This window comes from Podarcis melisellensis, assembly GCF_964234715.1.
Source record: "Podarcis melisellensis genome assembly, chromosome: 9".
Classification (NCBI taxonomy): domain Eukaryota; kingdom Metazoa; phylum Chordata; class Lepidosauria; order Squamata; family Lacertidae; genus Podarcis; species Podarcis melisellensis.
This window is the reverse complement of record NC_138541.1, coordinates 15,415,049-15,426,688: the sequence shown is the minus strand read 5'-3', so window position 1 is coordinate 15,426,688 and position 11,640 is coordinate 15,415,049. Positions and strand designations below refer to the sequence as shown.

The following is an 11,640-nucleotide window of genomic DNA, read 5'->3' as shown; positions in this document are numbered from 1 at the left end:
GGATTTGTCTCCTTTCGTTTTTTTCACCTGCATGTCCTTTGATTCGAATTACAAGGAATGGTAGGATTATTATTATTTTTTTGTATTTTTTAGATTTTCCATCATACAATTTAATTTAAAAAAGAGAAATAGTACACAACAGAAAAGAAACATTAAATCATTATACAATATCCAAAAAGGAAAAAACATAAACAAAATAAAATAAACTCCCCACCCTGTTTAACTTCCCTCTACCGCTACTCATCTTCTTGAAAATCAATTTTACCCTTATCATTGCATTCTGATTGTTTTTATTTTCTCTATATACATACATATGTCATTGATAATTTATTGCTTTGATGCATTTACATTCTTAATCTAAGCATATTAGCATGTCTTTTTTAGAGCAATGTTTTGTCATATAATCATCAAAGCGTTGTGAGGAATGGTAGGATTTTTCTGGGGCTTTGCCATCTGGGAGTTGGGCTGGTGTGTCCAGTGGACCTTTCAGGGAAAGACAAAACAGCCAATGCAAGTTCCCAGAGAATGTATTCACATGTCTTTTTAGGGTGCCAAGCAATGGGTGGAAGGCACAGTTGGTTGTGGGTTCTTGTAGGCCTTGGGTTACTTTCCCTTCTAGCTGTCAGAATGGAAGACGTTTAATGGAAGCTAATAATGTCATGTAGGCCAATATGAGCCATTTTCATTCCCAGGGTACTTGTGTGCTTGGAATAAAGCTCTTGAGGGCCTCATTGCGATGCTGAGTGGAAGATTTCCCAAATATTCAGCCTGATCTTTTATTTCCCTTCTCTCCCCTCCCTCTCTCCTTTTATGAAGATTACCCACTCTGAGACCCCACAGCTAATTCTCCCCTGGCCGTGCTGGCCCAAGTAGGACTAATTCAGCCAGCTAGCCCTGGGGATTATCTAATGCTTATTAGATGGATTTCCCCTAAATTGATTTCTGAACTTTCAATCTTATTGTTATTCATGTTTTTATACTGTATTTTATGCTGCTTTTACAATTAAGTGTTTTAAAATTTTTGTTAGCCACCCTGAGCCTGGTTTTTGAACCGGGAAGGGTGGGGTATAAATAAAATTTATTATTATTATTATTATTATTAATTTATTTATTTATAGGGAGGGTGCCATATCTTAGTTGTGGAGCATCCAGAAATCTCCAGTTAAAAAAGATCGGTGGAATCTGCCCCTTGCCTGAAGTCTTCGTGATCTGCTTGGGAGATTTATAGAAAATTCTGGACTTTTGTTTATTACACATATAATCGTAAGATCTCAGGATGGTTCACGGAATTAAATACAGAACAAAAACAAGTAAATGAGTAGAACAAAACAGCAAAACAGTAACCCCTCATCCTTCCCACAGACACATTTAAAATGCTGTAGAATATTAATCAGCCCAAGTCCTGGCTGAAGAGGAACATTTTCGCCTGGCTCCTAAAAATATATAATGAAGGCACCAGGTGAACCTCCCTGGGGAGAGCATTCCACAAAGAGGGAGCCACTATATGAAAAAGGCCTGTTCTTGTGTTGCCACCCTCTGGACCTCACATAGAAGAGACACACAAAGAAGGGCCTCAGAGGATGAACGCACAGTCTGGGACAATTTATAGGGGGAGAGGCAGTCCTTCAGGTTAGGTGGACCAAGCCAAACGATTGGCTCAAGTCTGGTTCATATGACATTGGATGAAGGTAAAGGGACCCCTGACCATTAGGTCCAGTCATGGCCGACTCTGGGGTTGCGGCGCTCATCTCGCTTTATTGGCCGAGGGAGCCGGCGTACAGCTTCTGGGTCATGTGGCCAGCATGACTAAGCCGCTTCTGGCAAACCAGAGCAGCGCACGGAAACGCCGTTTACCTTCCCGCCAGAGCGGTACCTATTTACTTGCACTTTGACGTGCTTTCGAACTGCTAGGTTGGCAGGAGCAGGGACCGAGCAACGGGAGCGCACCCCGTCACAGGGATTCGAACCGCCGACCTTCTGATCAGCAAGCCCTAGGCTCTGTGGTTTAACCCACAGCGCCACCCATGTCCCATGACATTGGATACCTCTTGAGTAAATCATGTGCATCTTCAGTTAACAAATCCTTTCAGGAAAGTCTGGCAGAGCTGTGCAAGTTTCAGCCTGGAGGAGAAGAGAAGACAGAATATGATTGCAGTCTTTTAGGCAAGAGGATCCATTACCTAGAGGGGTGGTAGGTTGAACAGCTGAGGCAAATGGCCCAGTCCATTGCGAGACTTGGCAGTAAATGTTATACTGGATGTTGAACCACAAATCCCTTGCCAGGATCTTTTTTTTCTGAAGCAGCCAGAAGTGGCAGCCAAATGGGCCTGTAATTGAAGCCAACAGTCTTCAAAAGCATGTCATGGTGACCTGTATCACTCATGGGAAACAGCCAGAGAAATGGGCTGCACCTCATTGCTTTCAGAATGAACTCAGGTTTATGCAACGTGGGTTTCAGGAGTTGCAGTGAAAAGTTCAGACCAACAGCATTGGCACGGAAGCCAAATTGCTCTTGCTCTCGTGGCAGGTGCAGTGACCCATAAATGGATCTGTATCCTTTCCAAAACGCTCCTGTCAGAAGACACCACTGTCTATGACACACTTGGGAAAGCACCTGCCCCATCTTGTCACACGTACTTTAGTAAGGCGGTTTTTCCAGGCAAGGCTGAAGGCAACCATTTACTTCAATGTGGATTTATTGGCTGAACTTGAATAAGGGGTCTTACTGTATGCGCCATGAGTGCAAAAGGGATATGTCGTTTCTGCTCTGGAAGTGCAAAATATCAAAGCACAGGCATATAATAGTTGTTTACTGTACTCAGTAGGGACGCGGGTGGCACTGTGGGTTAAACCACAGAGCCTAGGACTTGCTGATCAGAAGGTCAGCGGTTCGAATCCCTGAGACGGGGTGAGCTCCCGTTGCCCGGTCCCTGCTTCTGCCAATCTAACAGTTTGAAAGCACACCCCAAAGTGCAAGTAGATAAATAGGTACCACTCCGGCGGGAAGGTAAACGGTGTTTCCGTGCGCTGCTCTGGTTCGCCAGAAGCGGCCTAGTCATGCTGGCCACATGACCCGGAAGCTGTGCGCCGGCTCCCTCGGCCAACAAAGCGAGTTGAGCGCCACAACCGCAGAGTCGGCCATGACCGGACCTAATGGTCAGGGGTCCCTTTACCTTTTACTGTACTCATCTCCTTGATATACTTTTTGACTGAAAAGGAAAACTGATGAAACCTGCGACAAAGTTGTGGACACTCAAAGACACACTGCGGGGGAGGGGAGTGAGTGTCTTAATGTTTAATCCACTTCACTTTCTTGTAACACACTGGTGAGAATTGGTTTTTCAGTGCCATCCTATTTGGGTTATGGTTTTGAATTACTTATATTACATGTACCAGGCATGGGGAAAACAAGAAGTTGTTCCCCTTCACTATTTATAAAATTAGCTTTTCCGAAGGTGTTTGCAAAGTTTCACATTGAGACATTTGCAGTAGAAGAGCAGCTTGGGCGATCCAAAGATCAGGTTTATCCTCGCACACCACACTTGTCCATTCATTGTCTTTTTGCACACACTGCCCATTAATAAGTATATGTAGATACGCAATTTCCACCGGAGTTAAAACAAAACAAAAAACCTCCCATTCATTCCAGTGGGAGGTTTTTCCACATGCAAACTGCAGGTGCAGGGGGTCTGATCAGAATCAAAACTCTTAACACAGGTGGGCTTTAAACCTTTGCTTAAATTTCTAAGCATTTCCATTTTCACAGAAACACCCATGGTTCTTAATGTTAACAACAAGAACGTTAAAAAATAGCATGGGCCATTGGTATGAGGCGGTTTCCTATGTTCCTATGATTTGGGCAAGGCTTCATGGGCCTCATCCTTACTGAGGTAAGATGGTCAACCTGCATTTGGGCTACACCACTGGACTGCAAGAAGGCTCTCACATTTTTAAAATACATTTAAAAAAGCTCTCACTTTTTAAAAATACAGATCTTTTTTCTGACGAAAGCAGCTTCTAGGCATCCTTGAAACTGCATCGTGCCGTGTGAGGAACAAAAATATTGCAGTGAGCACCCTTGTTTCCATATAAATGATAGCCCACAAGGGCTTTATTTTGGGTAAACAGACTGCTTAGTAAAATACCAAATCCTTAAACAACCCATTTATTCAGAGCACGACAGAAGTGAGAAGAAAAAGAGAAGTCTTGAATGGAAGAATATTTTTGTTTGCAAACAAGAGCTTGTATTGTTGTGTGCACTTTAGGGGAAAGGGACTGTGGCTCTGTGGTAGAAGTATCTCCTCTGCACACTCTCCATGCTCATAAGCGCACTCGCCTGGGTCATGTGAGTCAGCAGGGAAAAGTTGGAGGACAGATAACTGTTTTCTAAGCACTGGAGAGCTGGAACAGATGGCCCTTGCCTCTGGACATTGACAAGCATTCCTCTCAGAATACTCTATCTTGTTCCTACACAGCAGCTGAGGTGGAACAGAGCCAAATGAAAACAGACCAGTGTTTCAACAGTGGGGACTCTTAAGTATACTTATCTGACTGTCAACACTATGCTCAGCCACCAGCAAGAGAGGTGAGGGCTCTCCTGCCCAATCAGAGCTTTTGCCGCCTGCCTTGCCTCTTTCCTCCATCCCAAGCTTCATGTGCCAAGCAAATACGGCTGCCTCAAGCCAAAATATACTTGAGAGGAGGAATGATGGAGAACACGTTGTCTCCACATTAGCACCCATGGGCCTTTATTCTTTCTTTTAAAAAAAGAAATTCATGGGATTCCTTTTTATCTCTTAGGAGAGTAAAGGGAAAGGGATGTACATATTTGGTAATTCATCTAATAATTATTATTTGTTACAGGCAACTCCCAATTTATACAGGGGTTACGTTCCAAGGCACTGTGTGCTTAAGTGAAATTGTGTATAGTGAAACACCATTGAAAAGGCCAAATCCACACCATGATCAACTCCCACCCGGAAACCAATGTCCCCACGTGTGGATCCAGAATTGGCCTCCACAGTCACTTACGGACTCATTGTTAAAACTGTGTTTATGGAAGACAATCTTACTTGGCTACGAGTGATCGCCAAAGAAGAAGAAGAAGATTATTAATTAAGATTTGTATACTGCCCTTCATTCATAGATCTCAGGGTGGTTCACAACATAAAAATAAAACACGAGTAGCAACAGCACACAGTTCCAACAGGAGGTAAAGCCTGCATGTAGTGGAAATGTGGGTTATCCAGAGAAAGTTAAGTCACAGATATGTAGCACAGAAAGCAGTCAAATTCCTACGCATTTTATAAAGGTAAAGGTACCCCTGACCATTAGGTCCAGTCGCCGACGACTCTGGGGTTGCGCACTCATCTCGCTCTATAGGCCGAGGGAGCCGGCGTTTGTCCACAGACAGCTTCCGGGTCATGTGGCCAGCATGGCGAACCAGAGCAGCATATGGAAACGCCATTTACCTTCCCGACGGAGTGTTACCTATTTATCTACTTGTACTGGTGTGCTTTCGAACTGCTAGATTGGCAGGAGCAGGGACTGAGCAATGGGAGCTCACCCCGTCGTGGGGATTCGAACCACCTACCTTCTGATCGGCAAGCCCTAGGCTCTGTGGTTTAGATCACAGCACTACCTGCGTCTCATACGCATTTTATAACCACCTTTAATTCTTTTAATTTCATTGGGACCAAGGGAGAGTTAGCTTTTCATTCACATGGATATAGCTCCCTTCGATAGGAAACATACCTTCTCTTGTGCTAGGGATCTGTACTAAGCAATAGTGTAGAAGGGAGGGGAAAACCCATCCCTTGTTCATAATTCTCATGATACAGCACAGTAATCTTTCAATGCTCAGCAATATAAGAATAGATGCTTCCATCTAGCGGCTATAATGGGAACTGGGAGTTTTGAGTTTCTGCCTTCAGCAGCAGCAGGTCATGATAACATCAGGCTTTCCGACTGGTGAGTATACACTGGGTGGTATTCAACTCACTGTTACTCAGAGTAGACCGACCAATGAAATGAAAGGGCCTAACTTAGCCATGCACATAAATTTCTTCTTCTTTTAAAAAAAAGGTTTTATATTTTTCAAATTCATACATTTCATTAATTTTACAATCATTTTAACATTTCAAAGCTTGACATCTTTCCCCCTCTTTTTGTAGTTCCTTAAATTTATTTTTTAATATCTTCTGCATATCCAAATTCATTTAATTATCTAATTTAAATACAAACTGTTATGCAGGTTATTACAATAATCCTGCCAATGTTTTTTTTATCTGATTGTACTTTATCTGAAAATTTTCAATAAACCATTTTCATCATATTATGAAAGGTTTTGTTATCTTGATTTCTCATTCTTCTGGTGAGTTTCGCCATTTCTGCATGTTCCATAAGTTTTCGTATACATTCTTCCTTTGCTGGGACTTCTGCTTCTTTCCATTTTGGGGTGAGTAGCATTCTTGCTGCTGTACGTAGTAGCATACCTAACTAAATTTCTATACAATTTAGGTAGTTTTGTCCCTATAATTCCCAAAAACATATGTTATAAGAAAAATACTGCTCCCTTTCCCTTATGGGGTATCTAAGAGCCTGTAAAGAAGGCTGATTGCCAAAGTATTGATGCTTTTGAATTATGGTGCTGGAGGAAACTCTTGAGAGTCCCATGGACTGCAAGAAGATCAAACCTCTCCATTCTTAAGGAGATCAGCCCTGAGTGCTCACTGGAAGGACAGATCCTGAAGCTGAGGCTCCAATACTTTGGCCACCTCATGAGAAGAGAAGACTCCCTGGAAAAGACCCTGATGTTGGGAAAGATGGAGGGGACAAGGAGAAGGGGACGACAGAGGACGAGATGGTTGGATAGTGTCTTCGAAGCTACAAGAGTTTGACCGAACTGCGGGAGGCTGTGGAAGACAGGAGTGCCTGGCGTGCTCTGGTCCATGGGGTCACAAAGTCGGACATGACTAAATGACTAAACAACAACAACAAGAGCCCGTATAGAGTCCTTGAGTAGTTTCTCTATTGGTAGGAGAAAAGAACAGAGGCCAACCAGAGAAAATTGAGAAGCAAGGCAGCTAGTAAGCCTGATCTTTATTAACTGTTGCAACAGGGTGTTCACAACCACATGCAGGAGGCAGAAGGGACCCAGAACAATGGTGCGGAAACCCTAATATAGACTTTTGAAGTTGCCCACCCCCAAAACATCACACATACATCCCAGAAGGAGGCGGGCTACAGTAGAAATACATCACAAGGGGCCGTCTACAATACAAATCCTGTCTGGCAGGATCCTGATAATGGTCACTTGATTGCTTCACCTGAGCAGCCTGGCCATTCCTCTTGAGATGCTAAATAGCTCACCCTATTCATATACCCTAAAGACAGGTAAGCAAAAGACAATGGAGAGTCTTTTCCATTACCTTCCTCCTTGCAGAGAAATATCTGAAGTCAGTTTGGGAGAGCCAAAATGGTTTCAGGCTTACTCTCCTGTATTATTTCAGACACGCGGTTCGTATACCTATGTATGTGTTTGCCTTGTAGATTTATGAACATAAGATTTTTATACATGAGACCTTGGAATTCCTATAACACCTAATTTCTGTGTGTCTGTCCTGAGTAAAACTCAGCTGACTATCAGCCACTATACCTTGGAAACTAATGGGTCGTTATGTGCCCAAAAGGTACTTAGACCTTGTCCACACAATACCTCTGAAACACATTTAAAGCACATTATTTCCCGCAAAGCATTCTGGCTGCTGTAGTTTACACCTCATAGCTTCCTGCAAATCTCTCCTCTCACCTCCCGCAACTCACCATGTTGTAGCTGCATCTGCTGTAGGTATTCCTCTCACAGACATGGTGGACCTTGATGGCTAGTCCCCACTGGAGCTCATGGTGTGAATGATGAAGGTAGCCGATTGGGGCATTTTAGTGATTTCCACCTGGACACTGTTTCCGACCGCTGTCACATCAGTGGTGAGAAAAACTTCCAGCCTGAGCTTCTGTGTGTATATTTGGAAGCACGTCTGGGATAGCTCAGCTGGTAGAGCATGAGAGTCATGGGTTTCAGCCCAACACGGGGCAAAATATATCTGCATTGCAGGGGGTTGGACTAGATGACCCTTGTGACCCTTCTGATTCTATGTCTCACTGTGATCAAGAGGCTTTATTCCCTAGAGCAGTGTTTCCCAACCGGTGTTCCGCGGCACACTAGTGTGCCGCGAGACGTTGCCTGCTGTGCCGGTTGGGAAACACTGCTCTAAGCGAGAGGGGACTCTGCTCAGGCTGCACCCGCCGTGCGCGAGGGAGGCGCTTCCTCTCGTGAGGGAGGTGAGAAGAAGGGAGGCGGGGCCGAGCAGGCGGATTGGCCCGGCGGCGGCCGTGACGTCACCCTGCGCGCGGCGGCAGATTCGAAACTCCTCAGGCGCAGGCGCGGCTGGAGCAGGAAGGCCGCTCTGCTTGAGAGGAAAGAGAGGGAGCCGCCGCCGCCAGGATGAAGAACACCGTTCCGCGGAGCACCGTGAAGAAGCTGCTGAGCAAGCACAAGACGCACTTGCCTCAGGGTCTTACTGCCCACCCGCCTCTGTTTCCTTGCTGTGTTTGCTCAAACGGAACAAAGAGCAGGGAAAGCCCCTCCCCTCCAGACAAGCAGAGGGAGAGAGAGAGAGAGAGAGAGAGCATGCGAGCTGGCTGGCTTGGGTGCGTAGGTGAGGGAAAACTTTTGCCTTCCTTTCCTCCCTCCCAGTTATACCCCTCTCCTGCATTCTTAGCCAGCTGCACACCCCTCTTGTGCTCCTTGTCCGTTCTGTGTTTTTCCTTCCCTCCCCACTTAAAATGTGGTTTAAAAGCATGGATCCACATGGATCCTCAGGATCTTTGCATTGGGTCACCCCAAATTCACCAACAGATCACATAGCATGTCCATGGCTACAGCCTGCCCCCCAAAAATCACACACCCACTGTTGCCTGGGGCTGCAGTGGTGCAAAAATGTGGTTACAAAACATGGATCCACATGGATCCTCAGGATCTTTGCATTGGGTCACCCCAAATTCACCATCAGATCACATAGCATGTCCATGGCTACAGCCTGCCCCCCCAAAATCACGCACCCACTGTTGCCTGGGGCTGCAATGGTGCAAAAACGTGGTTACAAAACATGGATCCACAGGGATCCTCAGGATCTTTGCATTGGGTCACCCCAAATTCACCATCAGAGCACATAGCATGTCCATGGCTACAGCCTGCCCCCCCAAAATCACGCACCCACTGTTGCCTGGGGCTGCAATGGTGCAAAAACGTGGTTACAAAACATGGATCCACAGGGATCCTCAGGATCTTTGCATTGGGTCACCCCAAATTCACCATCAGAGCACATAGCATGTCCATGGCTACAGCCTGCCCCCCCAAAATCACACACCCACTGTTGCCTGGGGCTGCAATGGTGCAAAAACGTGGTTACAAAACATGGATCCACAGGGATCCTCAGAATCTTTGCATTGGGTCACCCCAAATTCACCATCAGATCACATGTCTGTGGCCACAGCATGAAGCACAAAAATGATACATCATTAATATTCACTGCCCACGGCGGCAGCCAATCGGCTGCCGCAAAGGGCGGGCCCTCACAGGTTCACTTAAGGTCGGGGCAGCCCGGGGCTCGCCCCTTTCGTTCCCCCAGCAGCAGCGGTTTGGAGGTCTTGGGCCCCCTCAATATTTTTTATAAGTCGGTATGGACCCCCCAATATTTTTTATAAGTCGGCACCCCTGGCGCATGGTAAACTTTGTAAAGTCACGACCCGTGAAAAGTCGCATATTTGCAGCTTTGTGTGAGGAGATGGGAGCGAAGCATAAAACCTTGCTGTTTCATACGGAGGTCAGGTGGTTGTCGCGTGGCAAGGTCTTGGTTCGTGTGTATGAGCTGCGGGAGGAACTTAAAGTGTTTCTGACAAATGAGAGGTCAGATTACGCAAAGCTGCTTGCAAGTGATGAGTGGTGTGCAAAGCTGGCATACCTGGCAGATATATTTCATCATCTGAATGAACTGAACACACGAATGCAAGGCCGAAATGAAAACCTGCTTACAAGTACAGATAAAATAAATGGATTCCGTTCCATTGTGTTTATTTGATTCCTATTAAAGAGAGTTACTTTATATATAGTCAATATAGGCACAGAGTTAATTTTTTAAACATTTTCTAATGGTGGTGTGCCTCGAGATTTTTTTCATGAAACAAGTGTGCCTTTGCCCAAAAAAGGTTGGGAAACACTGCCCTAGAGCAACCTTCCCCTGCCTTCCAGATGTTTTGGATACAAGTCTCATTGTCCTGCAACCTAAGGGCTTACCCTTATCACTTAACCTATTGCCCTGCTCTTTTCAGGCATAGGTAAAGGTAAAGGGACCCCTGAACATTAGGTCCAGTCGTGGCCGACTCTGGGGTTGCGGCGCTCATCTCGCTTTATTGGCTGAGGGAGCCGGCGTACAGCTTCTGGGTCATGTGGCCAGCATGGCGAACCAGAACAGCACACGGAAACGCCGTTTACCTTCCCGCCAGAGCGGTACCTATTTATCTACTTGCACTTTGATGTGCTTTCAAACTGCTAGGTTGGCAGGAGCAGGGACTGAGCAACGGGAGCTCACCCCATTGTGGGGATTCGAACCGTCGACCTTCTGATCAGCAAGTCCTAGGCTCTGTGGTTTAACCCACAGCGCCACCCGTGTCCCTTTCCAGGCATAGGCTCCTGTATAAAAATTCTGTGTCTGTGTTTTTTGCCTCCGAGCTTTCCCACCCCCAGCCCCTATTTAGCGCTCAATTGTAGCAAGCAGCAATTCGGGGTTTCTGCAGATTGCCATTTGCTCCGACTGAGCTTTAGAGAGTGGGTTTTTGCGGGGGGAAGCTCCAGAGTAAAAAGAAAAAGGTGCTCTCGGACATTGAGCTTTAAAGAGTGGACTGTGCTTGGAAAGAGTGGAGGAAAGGAAGTGTGGATAAGCCCTATGTCTATAAAACATTTTACACCAGCTGCAGCTCCTCAGCACTCTTCAAGGGCTGCCCCACACAGAACACATTGTGGTAATCTAAATCGGAAGTGGCTTCGGCATGCCTCAGGCTAGCTGGTACATAGGCACTTCATCCTCCTCACTACTCTCAGATTGTTTTTCTTACTCATTGCTAACACCCAATGTTAACTTTCATAAGATACTCAGGATTTTTTCCCCAGTGAGTGTAATGGATTAAAGCTGCAGTCCTGGGACCAGTTCCAACTGAACTCATTGGAGCTTACTTCTGAGTAGACATGTGTAATACAGTGTTACCTCCGGTTACAAACTTAATTCATTCCAGAGGTCCGTTCTTAACCCAAAACCGTTCTTAACATGAGGTGCGCTTTCACTAATGGGGTCTCCCACTGCCGCCACACGACTTCCACTCACATCCTGGGGCAAAGTTTGCAAACAGGAGCATCTACTTCCGGGTTAGCGGAGCTCGTTACCCAAAGCATTCGTAAGGAGGGCGGTACGTAACCCGAGGTTCTACTGTATAGTATTGCACTGTAAGGAGTCACCAATCTGTTAAACGAACTTTATGCTAAATAGTGTACCCTGATATGATTCTATACCTCCTATGTTAGGCTGG

The 11,640-nt window shown here is 45.7% G+C and overlaps 1 protein-coding gene across 2 annotated transcripts in view; it reads left to right on the top strand.

Moving 5' to 3' along the window:
• Positions 1-7,261: 7,261 nt before the first annotated feature.
• The window catches only part of LOC309377557 (broad substrate specificity ATP-binding cassette transporter ABCG2-like), a 33,587-nt gene continuing 29,208 nt past the window's right edge, over positions 7,262-11,640 (top strand). For both annotated transcript variants that reach the window (XM_081925003.1, XM_081925001.1), the window contains exon 1: positions 7,262-7,395. The gene's annotated coding sequence lies outside the window, so the exon portion shown is untranslated. The remainder of the gene's footprint in view (positions 7,396-11,640) is intronic.